The following is a 17652-nucleotide window of genomic DNA, read 5'->3' on the forward strand; positions in this document are numbered from 1 at the left end:
AGTCAAAATGCCATTAAGCAATCCAAATTCGGGCACCGACCCGCAAAACCGAGCATTCCGGGCCCCGTCCCGTAACAAGTCAATCCTTAAGCATTGTTTTTAGACACAAATCAAGCCCCGTCCCGTAACACCGAGTTCAAACCCGAAAACGGCTTGTTTTTAGACACAAATCAAGACTTAATCCTTAATCATTCACTGCGTGCCAACTTCGTACAATTCGTGCAAAGGTACAGCCATATGAGACAAAGGCAAGGATGGCGTCATCGTCCTTGCTTTGGCGGATTCTGAGCCACGTCACCTGCGCCAGGCGCAGGCCCTACGCCAGGCGCAATTGGCTTTTGGATTTTATCCGATTAATCCTGTATTTAAGCCCTCATTTCCTAGGCATTTGGGGCAGAAAATCAAAAACACATCGTCGTAATTTCAAAATCAAAATACAAAATCAAATTCTAAGCTACAAATTCCTGACAACTTCAAGTCCAACCAGTCATCTGATTTCTGGGTAGGTTCATCTTCCCCCTTTCCTCTTAGGAATTATCTTTCAATTTCTTGTCTTCTAGGTTAATGGGTTTGCAATATTGATGTATACTTTGTTGTGAATTTTTATTAAAACCTTTTTCTTTAATCAGGGTTATTAGGAAAAAGTATAAATTATTGTGGTGACTAGTGAGTAGACGGATAAATATTTAGTTCCAATAAGATTTTGCAATACAGTACCAATTAATAACTTGCAATAAACCACATTACATCAATGGCACATTCTGTTGCTGTCATGTCACAACTGACTCATAGTCTGAGGCCATTTTATGAATTTGAATTTGTGTTTTTCCCTGGATGTGTGATCTATCAGGGAATTTGTAGCAGTTGTAGCCTTGTAGATTAGCTATACAAGGATGATACGAACCTCTCTATAATGCACTTTATAATAGCGTTGTTTATGTTTGTGTTTAGGCTGTATACATATAGTGTAGGTTTGGTGGTAGATATGGTCTTTCTGCATATAATTCATCTTAAAAATACGACACAGAAACTTGTGCAACTTCATGTGGGAAAAATAAAGTTTCAATCTATTTTATATCTTTACACAGAAACATGCTTATGGAAGGAAATTGGGTATTGCCTTTAGAAGCATTAGCATGTGATGCTACAATTGTTTTTTCCCGTCCATTTGACTAGTTTTACTTTGGTCTTTCTATTTCAGTGACTCAGGGCAACAATATCTGAATATTTATATCAGGTACTGAAGGAATTGAACAAGATATGTCTGAATTAAATTGTAGGCTTGCTCATCTTTTAGGTAAGTATTCATTTTACATTCATTATAGTGAGTATACTCCATGCTTCTAAGTTGAGAGGACTTTGCCTACGATCACATACTTGTTTGTTCCTTTTAATTATTTATTGCAACATACTAGTGCTTCCCTGACCATAAATGGAGATTACGACAATGAGGTTCTGAAGGACACTAAGACATTTCTAAACAAGGTGGTTCCAAAGGTGAGCATCCATTTGTAAATATAATAGTTTGAACTTCCGTATGGACAGACGGTGTTAAGGACATTTTAATTTTTTCTTTAGGGTAGTTCCGCACCATGGAGGCACACATTGGAAGGTCAGCATCGAGATTGATTTTTTTTTAAATTTATAATGCATGAGATGTCTCGTTTTCCTTATTCTCGGTGAACAAATGATTATATTTTGCATAAGTGTCATATTAAGAGTAACAGTTGCATCAATATGATGTTTAAGTTTTGCATCAATATGATGTTTAAGTTTTGCATCAACATCTTCATATGCTAATCATTTTACAAGGGTAATTTGTTTCTAGTTAAACCTTTCATGATTATATGTATGCTGGTGTTCATACCTGATAAGTGGTTTGAAAATAGTTATCACCTAGCATGGTTGTAAAAAAGCCAACGAGGGGCTAAAGAGACATTACATTTCTCGGCGATAGGTAGTCCCCTTTGAGTTAAAAAAAAGTGCTTCTTCCGTCCCTAAAAGACTGCCCAATAGGAACATTTACTTTTTTTTAAGAATTGGATATAATAAAAAGTAAATGGGTAGGTAGATTTGTCCTTTAGTTAGATGAAACAATAGTGTGTAACAAGGGATATGCAGGGACCAAACACTTAATTAAGTATGAAGCAAACAAATAGAAACATCCATTTATGGTATGTGACAATCTTTTAGGGACAGAGGGAGTATTGGATTTAATAAATAAGATCTAGGCTAGCAAGAGAGAACTACGGGTTAGGTTGTTCAATTGTCACTAGAATCCTATCAAAGTTCTTTTAATTGATTTCCTGATGTTCCTTACTGTGCTACATGGAGAAAGTATGGATTAGTGGTTATAAAGTATATGGACTTCTCTTACATTATATGAAAATGTTCCTAATAACTTATAAAGTCAATGTCTTTTATTTGTATTGTACGCGCGGTGAATTTGTTGTAAAGATATATTTCAACACTAGTGATATTAATTATCGTACATTATATTCTGTTGACATGTAGATAACTTGTTGTTTGGAAAACGGTGAAGTTGAGCTCGGTTTGGAAAGCACCTCATGTTATCGATCTATAATATATTAGTTGTTTCGTTATCACATGGTAGTAGTTAAATACAGAGTAGTTATATATATTTTCTCGTAATTATAGACAATTTTTAGTTAAGTTTATAGATTAATTATTATGCAACTTTCTATCACCAATGTAATAACGTGTGACTTACTATGCATGAGAAGTTACTTATTGATAATATTTTTTGTATCTTACAATTATCTAGCATTTCATTCATGTATAATAATTATAGTTGTCATGAATATGGTTGATAATGTCGACTTTTGACAAGCAATTGTAATTTACTAAATTATAGAGAAAATAATATAGTAGTGCTTTATTTTGTGGTGATTATAATCGCTGCTATATACTATCCATGTGGGTTGTTATCTTATAAAATGTATCAATTTCAAAATTAATAGTATCATTTAAATTTGCCACAAAAAATAACCAATTGTAGTGATTACAATCGATACAAAAGGTATCTAATACCGTCTATTGAATTTGCTACCATAATTACCAATACCATAGATTTTTTTTTGCCGCTATAAGTACTTTATTAGGTATGTGAAATTAGGGAATTATAGCGATTATAATCACTACAATAAGCGCCACGATTATATATAGTATTTCGTACCGATTGTTTTGGTCTACCCAATTGAACGTAATAATCGCTACTAAAGGCTACAGCAACGACGACTATCGCCTCGAATAGCTAATTGTTGGGGAATGTTTCGTAGGGAATATATTCGCTACTTAAGGCCAAAATAATCACCACAAAAACCCAATTTTTTTGTAGTGATAATTGCGATGCACATCTTAACAAGAGAGAGAGTAGCAAGAGTATCATCTTCAGAGAGAGAGTAGCAACAATACCTTCTCTTGGAGATTTCTGCAGATATGCTCTCTGGCAAAAAGTCTTAGCTGCAAAGATTGTACACTGTCCTGCAGTTTCTTTTCTTCTTTTTCATCATGCTTTGATTTCTTAGCCTGTTAAAAGAAATACGAGCATTAAAAACAGGCAAAACTCAACAACAATATTATTCTAAACAAATTTCAAAGAACATACCAAATGCTTATACTTGAGGAGCTCAGAAAAATCTGTCTGCTTGCGAGCTGGACCATATTCGATTCCTTTGACTCGACTAGCAAAGTTCAGGGAGCATAAAGTCTCCCCCAAGTCTGCAGCGCTAGGAATAATCTGGATAAATAAGACAGATAACTTACAGCCACATCTCGGTTAAACAAGGCTTAGTTGTAATTTGATCCTTCTTAAGGGATAAATATTGGGCTAAAATATCTCACCTAAAGAGCTCTGCAGAATGTGCATAAGCTTCCAGTTTCTGAAAATTAACAAAACAATCAAGTTAGATTCATGCGAAAATGGGGCTTGAGGTAAAATATTAACCAGAACTGGCTAACCGGTCTAAAATATTAAGCAGAGCTAACTAACAAGAATCAGGGATATGAATGTTATGTCCAATTTAAAAAAAAGATTAGTTGAATGACATATATAGCTAGAGTGCTTCGGGAGTCTGAGATAATGCACGGTCAATTAACTAGATAATAGGTTAAACAATTACTCTCATTCTTTTAGAGAGACTTAAGTGTAAAGGAACTCTTATCATTATGTTCTGATGAAGCACTTGGTCTGCTAGCCCCGAATTTGCAGTCACATATCAAAGCTAAGTTATCTGAACTCTTCAATTATTCATTGAACCCAAGTAAACTTATGTCTTGTGCAGAATACAATTGGCATTTCATATATCCCCATAAATGGGAACACCTTGCTAATATTAAGCATAGAAATCTCGATTACAACCCATTGATTCCTGTTATAATCATTATTTTGATAACGCATGGTTTTACATGTAGGATGATTGTTGATGGTGATACAATGACAACAAAAAGGAATCTGAAGGGAACAACTTCGTTTGAGTACTCGTATCAACTTTGTGACGGGTTTTCTAATAGGTTGAACAAACATTTCTTGTTCTTTTGAGTTGTAATATCAAAATAATAAGAATTTCCATGATATTTTCAGGAAAACAGATATGGTGGTGAAGTGAGCTTGGGAGACTATCGGCCTGTTGACCCGAGTCCAAGTCGTTCCAAGGCTTCTGTAAAACATGGACCTATCCAGCATGGAACTCCTCCCATTTACATTCCCCCAAAGCCTTCTCCTCCTTCTCCAAGTCCCTTCAACCATGATGGATCAGGATCACCTTTACCTTTTAATCAAAGTGGTTAGCTTAATAGCTTAGCATCTGATATGTAGGATAAGTTAAAATCCCTATTCTAGTGTATATTTCTCGGCCTTAAATGTTACATCTATTTCAGAAATATGATCTGCACTAACCCTATTCCTGTTATATTAGGTAATCTAATTTTCTAATGATCAAAACTCATTTTTACTCCTCATTAGTCACTCTTCATCAACTTCGATAATCATTCCCATGAAAATTGAATATCATTGCATAATGTTGGCTATCTTGCTCGTAAAATCTTAACAGATACTACCATACTGGTAATCAACTTGAATTATCCTCGCGCACAAGTTATCTAGACCCTATTCAAACCAAAAGTAAATAGTGTATTTTCTACAGAATACAACAACAATTTTGTATTTGATTTAGCACATGAAGTGCACCTCGCTAATACATTGCCTATTAAGGTGTTTCTGCCCCTCAAAACAGTTTAGTAACCAATTAAATCGCGAATAAGGGTTCTTCACCATATTAATTTTCCATATATATTCTCTGTAAATCAAAATGCAATAAAATTATCAAATTAAAAACATAAAATCGCTAATACCACTCCAAATTCAAAAATTAACACTAACCTTCGTTGTTCACAATTCACTTATGTAGATTTTCACTTTTTCGAAAATCAAAATCATTCTCTGTTGTTCGCAATTTCATTCTCTCGAGATCGTTTAATAGATGATTTCCTGTTGTTCTATATCCCACCAGCATCATCTGTATCTTTGGGTGTTACAACAATCTCAGAAACTCGGTGAAGATTAGTCTGCATCTGAATCCATCGATTCAAAGTTGGAAATCTGCAAGCACAAACAGTCAATTATTAACCCTAAACAAACTGTGTCAGTTATTGTGACATATACAACAACATTGCATATCTCTCTGACTGATCAAGAGCGAATTCAAAGAATATCCTGTCAGTATTAGGTGAATGCAGCAGCTCTTCGTTCAAGGGACTGAGGATGGATGACTCATTACTACTGTATAATATACTGCTCCGATGATACATGCTAGTACAACTCTAACTGGTGAAATTTTGACCAAACGCTTTATTATGTCTAACTGAAGATGGTACTGAGCAATGCCCCAAAATAGAATGACACACAATTATTTCCAGATGGATACTATTAGAAAGAGAATCAACACTCTGATTACCCATGTATAAACCCTTGAATGACTGTCTTCTATGCGTGAGTGTACGTGTGTAATTGGGAGTGAGAGAGAGTCGAGAAGCAGATCTTACTTTGTCAGAGAAATTTGATTCAGTAGCATGTGGTTGTTCATTGGAGAAACTTGTATATGTCTGCTCTTTTTCTCCCTCCCCATAATCCATCGTTCCATTGCTTCCCCTGCTCCACCCCACCCCACCACGACCAAGACCACCACCATTATCTAATTCTAACACCACCACATCTTTATCTATGACAAACCCTAAAAGCAAATTGAACAAACCTTAAAAACGAATTGAACAAATGAATTGAACAAACCCTAAAAATGAATTCAATAAACGAATTGAACCCTAAAAACGAATTGGACAAACCCTAAAACGAATTGAACAAACACACAGAACTCTAAAAACGAATTGAACAAACCGGCGCCTGGAGAGGAGGCGAGAAAAGAGACCACCGGCGACTGGCGAGGAGGCGAGAACCACTGACGACTCGACGAGGAAGCTAGATTGACGACGTAGGGAATGTTTTTTTTTTTGAGGGGACGACGCAGGGAAAGCCAAGGGAAGAAGAAGGAAGTGGAGTGCGAGAACATTGAGATGCTTAATTTGTTCTGAATTAGTATTCAACCAATATTGCAGAGAATTTTTTTTTACCCGGCTATTGCAGGGGGCTTTTAAAATGTACGCTGCGAAAAAACGGGCTATTGCAGGGGCCTTTTAAAATGTACGCTGCAACAAACTTTTTTGCAGGGAACACTTAAATTATACGCTGCAACAACCCTTTAAATGGTTTGACCCGCGTTGACCGACTAGTTATTGAAGCGTATTAACACAGGTACACTGCAACAAGGGGGCTGCAACAGGGGTTTTATCTACTAGTGGAAGAGTTTTCCCCCCCTCTCGAGGGGCAAATGATGTGGCCTTTATAGAATCCACCGTGGATCTCTCGAAAAGAAGCACGTGGCCCATTCAAATATTACCTCAACTGATAAAACAATATGCTTAATGCATACCTTTATTTGCCATTTAGGCCCAAGAGGCCAAAATTAGCTTAGGCTGGCCCAGACCCTAAAAAGGCACACTTAGCCCTTATTTCAAGATAGACCAGATAAGGACACATGTCCTTAACTCTGAGGTCCGCCAATCATATAACTAGGGTTTTTGGGACCAATTCCCAAAAACCTAGGCCTATAAATAGTTCAAATCCCAAGGTAAAGGGGCATTCAATTCATTCCCACCTACCTTAAACTATCTTTGATTTGCCTTCTCTCTCTAGCCAATACTTACTTAGGCATCAGAGGGAATATTCCTACGGGAATATTCTTGTTTTGCAGGTTGCAGGAAGATCGTGCCAGTGCATACTTGATACCTCCGAGGAAAGCGTGACACGTCATCACCACAAAAGTTCCCACAACAGTTCTTCACTTTACTAATCATTTTTGAAAATAAAGCTTGAATCTTTCATATTTATATTGAAAATGTGCTTAGAAAATAATTTGGGAGGAATTTCAAAAGTAAAAACCTCCCAAGGATTGCACTTTTGAACACTCTTCCTAGTTTATCATAAGTTTGCACTACAATGAAAACATCATAGGAATGAAATATTGGATTTAGAATGGTAGAAAAGTAGAAAATATCATGATGATTTGATTAGGGATTTGGATTTACCTATTTAGGATTAGGTTAGTTTTCCGATTTGTCCTCCCAATTCCTTTGATATTTTAGAGAAATTGTAGTGGAAATTGTAGATTGGGAAGTTGAATTTTGTATTGGAATTTGAGAAGAAAAACTGAAATTACAACGTTGTATTGTATTCTCCCTCCCATTTTGTGTGAAAATGAGGTTTTAAATAGGAGGTTATACGGAAAAATGCCAAGACACGTCAGCGCCCAGCGCAAGGCCAGCGCTTGGCGCTGGTGACATGTCTTAGATTCCGCCAAACAAGGACGATGACACCGTCCTTGTGCTTTGTATTGTAGCGTTGTACCTTTGTACGACTTGCACGATTTTTGGCACGTAGCTTTGCTTGGAGGTTAAGGCATTTTGCGTCTAAAAACACTCCTTTTTTGTACTCGGGTTTTGTATTTTGGACTCGGTTTTACGGGACGGGGCCCGGCATGCTCGGTTTTATGGGTCGGCGCCCGATTTTGGTTTGCTTAATGGCATTTCGACTGGAAGCGGCCTTGTATAACCAATGGAGAGGTCCATTGGGTGAGATTATGTTTGGATTTTGATTTTGATATTTGGAAATTGAATTTTGCATGGAGTTCCAGAATGGCAACGGGCTCGGGAAGTGGACTTTGGATATTTGATTTTGGAATATATCTTAGCAATTGGGACTATCGCACGGAGTTGTACCAACCACCTAGCAAGGATAATGGTCTCGTCATCATCCCATTAGGGGAGACACAAATTAGGTGTCTAAAGCATCGTACTTGAAATCATGCTTGTTGTTAGTTTGATGTAGATTCTTACGTGCTATGTGAAACTAATCAACCAGACGCTCAGTTTAAGGTCAACAATGCTTTCAAAATTCCAAAAAAACTCTTTAAAACGTCAAAATATAAATAAAGTTGCGAATCAGATTAAAATTCCGCAACCAGGATCCAAGCGCCCGAAAAAATCAGCGATGCCCTGATCAGCGCTAGAAAATTCCACGTTGCATTCCTTATGCGCCAGAAATTTCTAACGCCTGCGACGAGGATATCAAATTGCAGAAACGGCCAGCGCCAGAAACTTCTACGCTGACCAGGCTAGAGCTGGAAAAGTCCAGTGCTGCATTCCTATACGCTGTTAATTTTCACCGCACGCCTTCTTTTTCCTCACATTTAAGCCTATAAATCAAACTTGAAAGTTAAGAGTCCAGTCTATCGTGCAACCGATTCGAAAGACCAAAATACGCATCTGCCTTAAGCATTACGTAGGTCTGGATGAAAATACCCATTCCGGAATGCATATTCAAAAGGAAATTTTGGTAATATTAATCCAACCTTTGGCCGGTTTTCTTTTATTAATCTCACCTACGACATATTTTTTAATAATCCCACCTTTACTACCCAATGACTTTTATTAGCCTTAAGTGACCGTTAATCGATGAAAAAGTCATCGAGATGGTGATGAATTGATGATGATGACTTAATATATCGAGAGAGAGTACTGCCACGTAGGGACATATTACCGCCTACAATAGGTTTATGACGTGTTGGGCCCAATAAAAGTCGCTGGGTAGTAAAGGTGAGATTATTAAAAAATATGTCGTAGGTGGGCTTAATAAAAGAAAATCGGCCAAAGGTTGGATTAATATTACCAAATTTTCCTATTCAAAATTGCGGCGAAGGTATTCTCACGGAATTAAGACTCATTAAGTCAAAATTAACGAAAATCCGCATTAGCTCTTACCAATCAAACACAAAGGCCAGTACACGCAAATTACTTTTCCTTTGCGTCGGAATGCTGAACGTTTAAGTGCACAAACACTCAAACGAAGGGCACAGTTTGGTAAAATTCAGGCTACGGAACAAAATTGACCAAAAGAGGCCAACTGCACAAGTACTGCAGGGGCTGGAAATTTCCAGCGCACAACAGGCGAACGCTAGAAATTTCCCACGCTGCCCATTCCAGTGCAGAAATTTTCTGGCGGTCATTGGTTCAATTCTCGAAAACTCTCACGCACTCTTGGCTTAAAATAAAAACGATTTGTAAAGTAGGTATTAGTCCTCTAATGATGCTAATGCTCGGCATAATACCGTTCATGCTAAAATAACCTTTGACGTTCACTAAAAGCAAAGATTTCTATAACAAAGAACATAGTATGTTTTCTAAAATCAGTTAATAAAGTTGGATTTATACCAAATTGGTCGTTGTAATCGCTCAATAATATTCGAGGAAAAGGACGAGTCAAGTCGAGTCAAAAACCCTAACCGAGTCTGTCATCATTTATGTGAGTCTTCCCTTCAGTCCATCATTCGCCTAGTTTAAACCAAAATTATTTCCTAAGAGTCTAACCAAGTTAAGGTCTACCGTCAGGGTCATCATCCATCTAGAATTACCTTCCATAGAGTCTTCACACACTTAGAGTCCTTCCCCTAGAATCCACTTACACCTAGGATAGTTCCCTCAATCCCCATCTCGTAACTTAAAGTCAAACCCGTATAGCCAAAAGTAAAAACACTAAAACGGTCATAAAAAGAGTTTTACAAAGAACTGTAAGGCCCATAACCTATCAATCCGTAGGTATAAACCTTAGTCCTTTATCCAGAGTCAGTTTCAGCCCAAAACAGTTAGCAGATCAAAAGTTATAGTTGTTGCAGTCCGACAGTTTTGTCAAAATCCGTTTTTGTGTTTTGAGTCAAACCCATGCCCAACCTTTGAGTCCGAGTCGTCCGAAATATCGTGCCAACATATCCCAAATAATTAGTACATTTATTATAGATGACATCCACCATCTAATAGGATTATCAAGTCAGTCCATACCTTGAAATTAAAAATTTATAAGCGATTATTTTAATCAAGAATCAGGTGATCCTATCCAACCTTTCAAAAATCAGTTTTCTCCCTTCTAGTTTTCAGAAACCATTCATCAACTCTTCCCTAAGGGTCCTGACTAATTTAAGTTTAATTCAAGGAACGGTCACTCTGCAACATAAGTCCAATCTTTCAAGAAAGTATTTATCAAATCTGCTCTCTTCCACTTCCAGTCCAGATAGGGAAAAGGCCATTCCACCCAAAAATTGTTGAAAACGTAGGAATTCATTACATGATCTAATTGAGGACAGGGTCTTGACCCTCCCCCTGTAAGATATTGAAGTTATGAGCACTACACTCCAATTAGAATTAAACATCTACTTTCAATGTTTAAAACTTAATTGACTTCTCAAAACATTCATTTGGTACAAACCAACAATTGGAACAACTACCCTCTATTGAATTGAACGTTCCACACCAGAACGTTCAAACTCGTAAATCATGACCCTTACTCTTAATTAAACATTCGACCACCAGGATGTTTAGATTCACATACTCAGAAGCAAATCTTTACTGGACTGGAAACGTGAAGCTACAAACTGGACTGTTGGCTGCACTGAAGACTAAAGGTTATCCAAAGCTCGAATATGAAGACTCAAAGTTCAAAGAAGCTCAGACTTAGAATATAGTACTACAAACTAATTCTATATCATTCTCCCTTCTATTTTGTTCCGAAAATAAAATAAGAGACTAAGTTGTTGTCAAGTCTTGTTATCATATACTTTTATCCAAGATCAATAAAATTTCTCCTTGATTGTCTTACCATAGCAGCTTTAAAAAGCAATGAACAAACAAAAGGCAAATTATTCGATCCACGAAACGAATGGAAAAACTTATTCTACGCTTTACATGAAAAAGTTCACAAATAATCACTCACCTGGGCCCAACATGGCCCAATAACTTCAAAAGAAAAGATCCGTCTCAGGACCAACAACTGGGGGCTCACTTAGTCCACCTTAACGATTTCTGAAAGATATAATTCACCAACACAAGAGGTAACTTGCAACCTTTAAAAATGTTCTTTCCCTTGACTCAGAAACAATGAACCACTTTATTGTTAGCCATGTTGAACCTCGTCTGAAGGAGCCTTTTTTGTTCAACCTACACTAATCCGAACCTAGAGATGTGAATGCACCATGACAATAAAATGGACAAGAACAAGGAACTAATCCAGTGAAAAAGGCTACACATGAAGGACCATTGAAAATAAGAAATCTAAGAATGTTGTGAAGAAACCGGTCAAGCCAAAAGTCCAAAAAACTAATATGTGAAGAATAAACAGTGGTGAAATTCCGCCAAGATCAAACGAGGTTAAACACTATGTCTAGTTGTCAATTAAACAAAGGTCGTAATGGGGGAATTTTGAGCCTTAACCATTTTTTCCACCCAAAACATAACCACGTTACAACCCCGGAAAATCCCTCCTTGAGGTGAAGTAATAAACATAAGTCTTTCTTAAATCGCAAAAAATAAAAGAAATCCCCACTCGGGAATACCTGCAAACCGAGCACCAATTACTCGGTAGTAAGAAGTTAATCAACTTTTCAAATTAACTAGAAAAACGTGAAAATAAACTGAATCCTGTGAAAAACACGCGTACCAAACGCCTAGGGCTAGAAATTACCAGCGCTTACCATGTAAGCGCAAATAAATTACAGCACATGCAAGCTGTGCGCTGGATCTTTTCCAACGCATGTGCTTAAGTGTTCAGAATTGTTCCTGCACTTTTACACAAAAATCCGAACACTTGGGGGGATACATCTGCCCAATCCAGATTATTTTTATGCAATTTCGCGCAAATCAAGGTGAATTTATAACAAAACGAATACTCAGAATCAAAAATTAGAACTACGTAAGGTCTGATTCCAACCTGGATACGTATGCAACCCCTAAAGGCGCGACCACTTTAGTCCAAATTCATTATGGACTTCTATTATGAACAAAACGAACTCAGCCCACTCCGGCTAAAAGTGACTAATCTAAAACATGGTAGACAACAAGTGTAGGGAAATACAGTTAAACATAATAACATGTGTGGAAACAATCCCCAAAGCCAGGAAGTATGTATAAAGCACAGATTAAGCATATTTACGTTTAAAGCGTGTTTTCCACAAATTGTCAACGAACTCGAACTTAGAACTCCACTTGTCATTCCTCTACTTGGTTCACCGACACGATCAGATCCGTCTTGATTATCGTAGCTTAGACAATCGATCAAGATACTTTGCTTTTGGGAAGAATTCACTTTGGAGGCACAGAGAGAATTAGGGTTCTTTGTGACTCCAGGGTTTGAGTATTACTGAATTGTGTTGTGTTGGAAAAAGGGTTAGAAGGTTATTATCATAACCTTACTAACCGACCAAGCCACAAGGGCAAGGCCGGCCAGCAAGCCCGCGCAAGAGCACACACGAGCACAGCGCGCTGGGCCGTGGGCCGCGCTTGCTGTTGCTGTGTTGCTGCTTCGGCCCGCGTGCACACACGCGCAGCTCGCTCGGCCATGGGCCAGCGCTGCCCTGTTGTTGCGGCCTTGCTTGCGTGCCCAACGCCCATGGGCCTTGAGTGCTTCGCGCACTCGGCTCTTGGGCTGCTCCTCGTAGTCGCGACTTAATATCGTTCCGGATATTATTTATCGTTTCCTATACGACGAATCACCGTCGTACGATACGATTTTTTCGTGTCGCCCAGCTTACGAATATTCGCGATACGATATACGATTCCGATGCAAGGTCGTATCGTATAATACGTTTTCCAACTAATTGCCGAAAAGCTAATAAATGAATTTTCGATTCATTTAATCCGGTGATCTGTTACGTGTCATTGGTGTGACCTTGTAGGTTCAGTCAAGAGTAAGATGTGAGCCTAATATTCATTAGAACTCACTGATCGGAAGCATTGCTCTAGCTAGCTGTTCCGATCACTTGATCTCACTGAATTAATTGTTTGCAATTAATCTGAACCTTGGTATTAGACTTAATGCACCTTGGGTGAAGGACATATTTCCTTCAGTCTCCCCCTTGTCATTCAGACAAGTGTGTATTCACATTCCTTTGTCACTTAGTGTTACTTACTGAATAAAAGGTAAGATCCAAGCCATCCTTATTAGGTCCAGAAGTGTTTCTAGGATTACAGAGCTCAACTGTTACACTTTTGCAGAAGGTTAAGCCTTAACCATTCTGAGCATGGCCATGCATTTTACAGTATCTAACTCCCCGAGAGGCCTTGTTACACAACAACACCATATCCTATCAAAGATAGGAGGACAATCCATTCTTGCAATCTATGAACACTCACTTTGATTCATAGTACGCCCAATAACTGCTTTTATAGGCTCCTTTTACGGTGCGACGTTTAGCTAGCATCAAAGCGAACTAATTCTCAAACGAGCAGACATAATCGCTCATGCTCTGAGGAACGGTTTCTAATCACCATTAATGAGAACTACCTATGACATGACTTTAATCTCTTAAAGTGTTCTCATGGTAAATCCGATACAAGATCCAATAAGTATCTATGCAAAAGATTCTGACATCCAGTCACTCTAGTTCAAGAAACAAAACTAAGTAATCTACTTGCAATCTAATCTTCATTAGTCATTGGCCGTCCACCTTTCAATGACCTGGATTAGGGATCCTTTGTGACTTCAATATTCAAGTTCACTTATGGGTGTTTCTTTGTCGAAGAATCCATCTTGACATCCCATTTGAATGATTTGAATCATATGGACTTATCATTTAATACTAAACCAAAATTAAATGAATATGAAATAATAAATTTCATAAATATGAAATGGTTAAACCAATTGTTTTAAACATAGATCTAACAGATGTTCTAAAACAATACTTAGTAAATCAAAGCCATTCTCCAGCATGCTTGATTCCCATGGTTGCTACATGTGCGTTGTGTTTCACTTGTGGCAATGGTTTAGTCAATGGATCCGCGACGTTGTCGTCAGTTCCAACCTTGCAAATCTCGATTTCTTTTCTTTCAACGATCTCTCGAAGTATATGAAATCGCCGCAGTACGTGCTTGGACTTCTGGTGGATCCTAGGCTCCTTTGCCTGGGTAATGGCTCCGCTATTATCGCAATACAAAGCCACTAGTCCTTTAATGGAGGGGACAACCCCAAGTTCTTGGATGAACTTCCGAATCCAAACAGCTTCCTTTGCTGCTTCTGAGGCAGCAATGTACTCGGCTTCAGTTTGTAGAATCCGCAATAGTGCTTTGCTTGGCACTTTTCCAGCTTACTGCTCCTCCGTTGAGGCAGAACACAAACCCAGACTGTGATCTGAAATCATATCTGTCGGTTTGAAAGCTTGCATCCGTATAGCCCTTAACAATCAACTCATTTATACCACCATAAACCAGAAACTTATCCTTAGTCCTTTTCAGGTACTTTAGGATGTTCTTGGCAGCAGTCCAATGCGCCACACCTGGTTCTGACTGATACCTGCTCGTTGCACTGAGTGCGAACGAAACATCCGGCCTTGTACAAATCATAGCATACATGATGGATCCAATAGCCAAAGCGTATGGAATTCCACTCATCTTTCTACGCTCATCAGATGTTTTGGGACACTGATTCTTGCTTAGATATGTGCCATGTGACATGGGTAGATGGCCTCTCTTGGCTTCCATCATATTGAACGGAGCTAGCAATTTGTCAATGTAAGTGCTTTGGCTTAGTCCAATCATCCTCTTAGATCTATCCCTATAGATCTTGATGCCCAATATGTATTGTGCCTCTCTTAAGTCCTTCATTGAGAAACACTTTCCAAGCCAAGTCTTTACAGACTCCAACATAGGAACGTCATTTCCAATAAGCAGTATGTCATCAACATACAAGACTAGGAATGCAATTTTACTCCCACTAACCTTCTTGTATACACAAGATTCGTCCTGATTCTTGATGAAGCCAAATTTATTGACTGCTTCATCAAATCGTTTATTCCAACTCCTTGATGCCTGCTTTAGTCCGTAGATGGACTTCTTAAGCTTGCATACCTTTCCTTGGTTCTTTTGATCGACAAAACCCTCCGGCTGTGTCATAAACACAATCTCTTCAAGAACACCATTCAAGAAGGCAGTTTTGACATCCATTTGCCATATTTCATAGTCATGAAAAGCGGCAATCGGAAGGATTATCCGAATAGACTTAAGCATCGCGACTGGAGAAAAGGTTTCATCGTAGTCAACGTCGTGAACTTGCCTGTAACCTTTTGCTACCAATCTAGCCTTGTATATGTATACAATTCCATCTTTTTCTTTCTTCAACTTGAAGACCCATTTGCATCCGATAGGTGTAAACCCATCCGGCAAATCAACCAAATCCCAGACTTGATTTTCAGACATGGAGTCTATTTCAGATTGCATGGCCTCTAACCATTTAGTGGAGCTTGGGCTCGTCATAGCTTGCTTGTAAGTCATAGGTTCATCACTATCCAATATGAGAACGTCTAAGTTTTCAGTCAAGAGGACGCCTGTCCATCTGTCCGGCTAAAAAATAGTTCTACTTGACTTACGAGGGGCAACAACGTTTTGAGGAACTACTCCCACTGGCTCTTCTAAAGACCTTGGAGGATCATCAATTTGAACTTCTTCTAAAGAGTTATGAGTTTGTTGTTCGTCTCGAATCTCTTCGAGGTCTATTATTCTCCCACTTGTCAATTTGGAAATATGATTTCTTTCCAAAAAGACACCGTCACGAGCATCGAAAACCTTGTTGTCTGACTTGTTGTAGAAATAATACTGTAGACACCTACTTTTGTCCCCATTCCCGAAAGGGAAAGGTTCGATGATGAAAGCATAAACCTCCACTTGACAACGCATCTCCTATAAAATAAACGAATCTCAATTCCCCTTTTCATTTCACCCGAAACCTGATATTTATAGAAAACTGCTATTTATGGAAACCTGCTAAAAATAGTAACTGCCGTAAAAGGTAGCTTCTAAAAGTGGCAAATCATAAAGGATAGAAACCTGTCAGAATTAGGTGTTGCATTCCAACATAAATCCTAAATGAGATAGAAAACTGCGAGAATCTTATTCCTAATATGATTCGGAAATAAGAGTTACGTATTAATTAAAATCCTAACGAGCCTAGAGTTCGTAACGGGCCCAGACGCATTCCGTCATGAAATTGATACGCACTAAAAGGCTCGATTAAGTCTAAAACACTACGGATTTCAGGAATCCGAATCTGACTAAGAAAACAGCCCAGACCCTATTTTCAACGCCTGGCTCTGGGCGCCGAAATCTTCGGCGCCCAGGCCTGGGCGCTGAAAATACCTAGGTACGTGTTTTTTCCTAATTCTTTGTGGATTAGAACTCTGCAATTCTATCTTTCCACGAACTCTTCCCTATAAATACAGCCCCAAATTTGACGTGAAAAGGAAACACACAACACACAATTATATTCTGAGTATTGACTCCAACCCTTAGCCTAAGCCTCACGCTGCGAAATTGTTCACGCGTTCTGTCGCAATCGATCCATAAATCGAACAGAACGTATCCTGTCCCATAATTGAGATTCGTTAAATAAAAAGGAGAAATAGCAAAGTCAAAGTGGTTAGTTTTCTGAGAACCGTGACGCACCTCTCAAGGGTGCGTCGTAATGTGCCCCCTTTTCGATGATTTAATTGCTTTCCTCGCCCTTTTTATGAACTGTTAAACTAACTAAATCTGATTGTTCTATCACGCCTAACAAATATAATATTTTCGGGAAATTGGATTATCATGCTAGGTCCCTTAATACTATTTAAATCAGATAATCACGATCGATCTAGTATTATATGTTGCATATTGCTAAAATCAACTCAGATTAGTTTAATAGTTAACGCATGTCCCTTCAATTATTTATGCTGAGCTAGTAAGGATATCCTGCCTCTGGAGTTATCGACGAGCGAAGTACTCCTCTCGGTAGTTACAGTCCCCCGAACCCTCAATCTCTACCTTGCGGGTGTATGTTGAGAGATCCCCACACCAGGGATCACAAGGGAACCTACGGCCGTCGTGGTCAAACATAATTGCACTCCCTTTATGTCACGATAACCGGGTTTTGTCAGTTTTTCTCATTGTCGTTAAAAACTGAATGGCGAATCCTATATTACTAGTCAATTGGGTGTAAACTCACAGGAAATC

The sequence above is a fragment of the Spinacia oleracea genome, chromosome 4 (genome assembly GCF_020520425.1).
Source record: "Spinacia oleracea cultivar Varoflay chromosome 4, BTI_SOV_V1, whole genome shotgun sequence".
In the NCBI taxonomy this organism is placed as follows: Eukaryota; Viridiplantae; Streptophyta; class Magnoliopsida; order Caryophyllales; family Amaranthaceae; genus Spinacia; species Spinacia oleracea.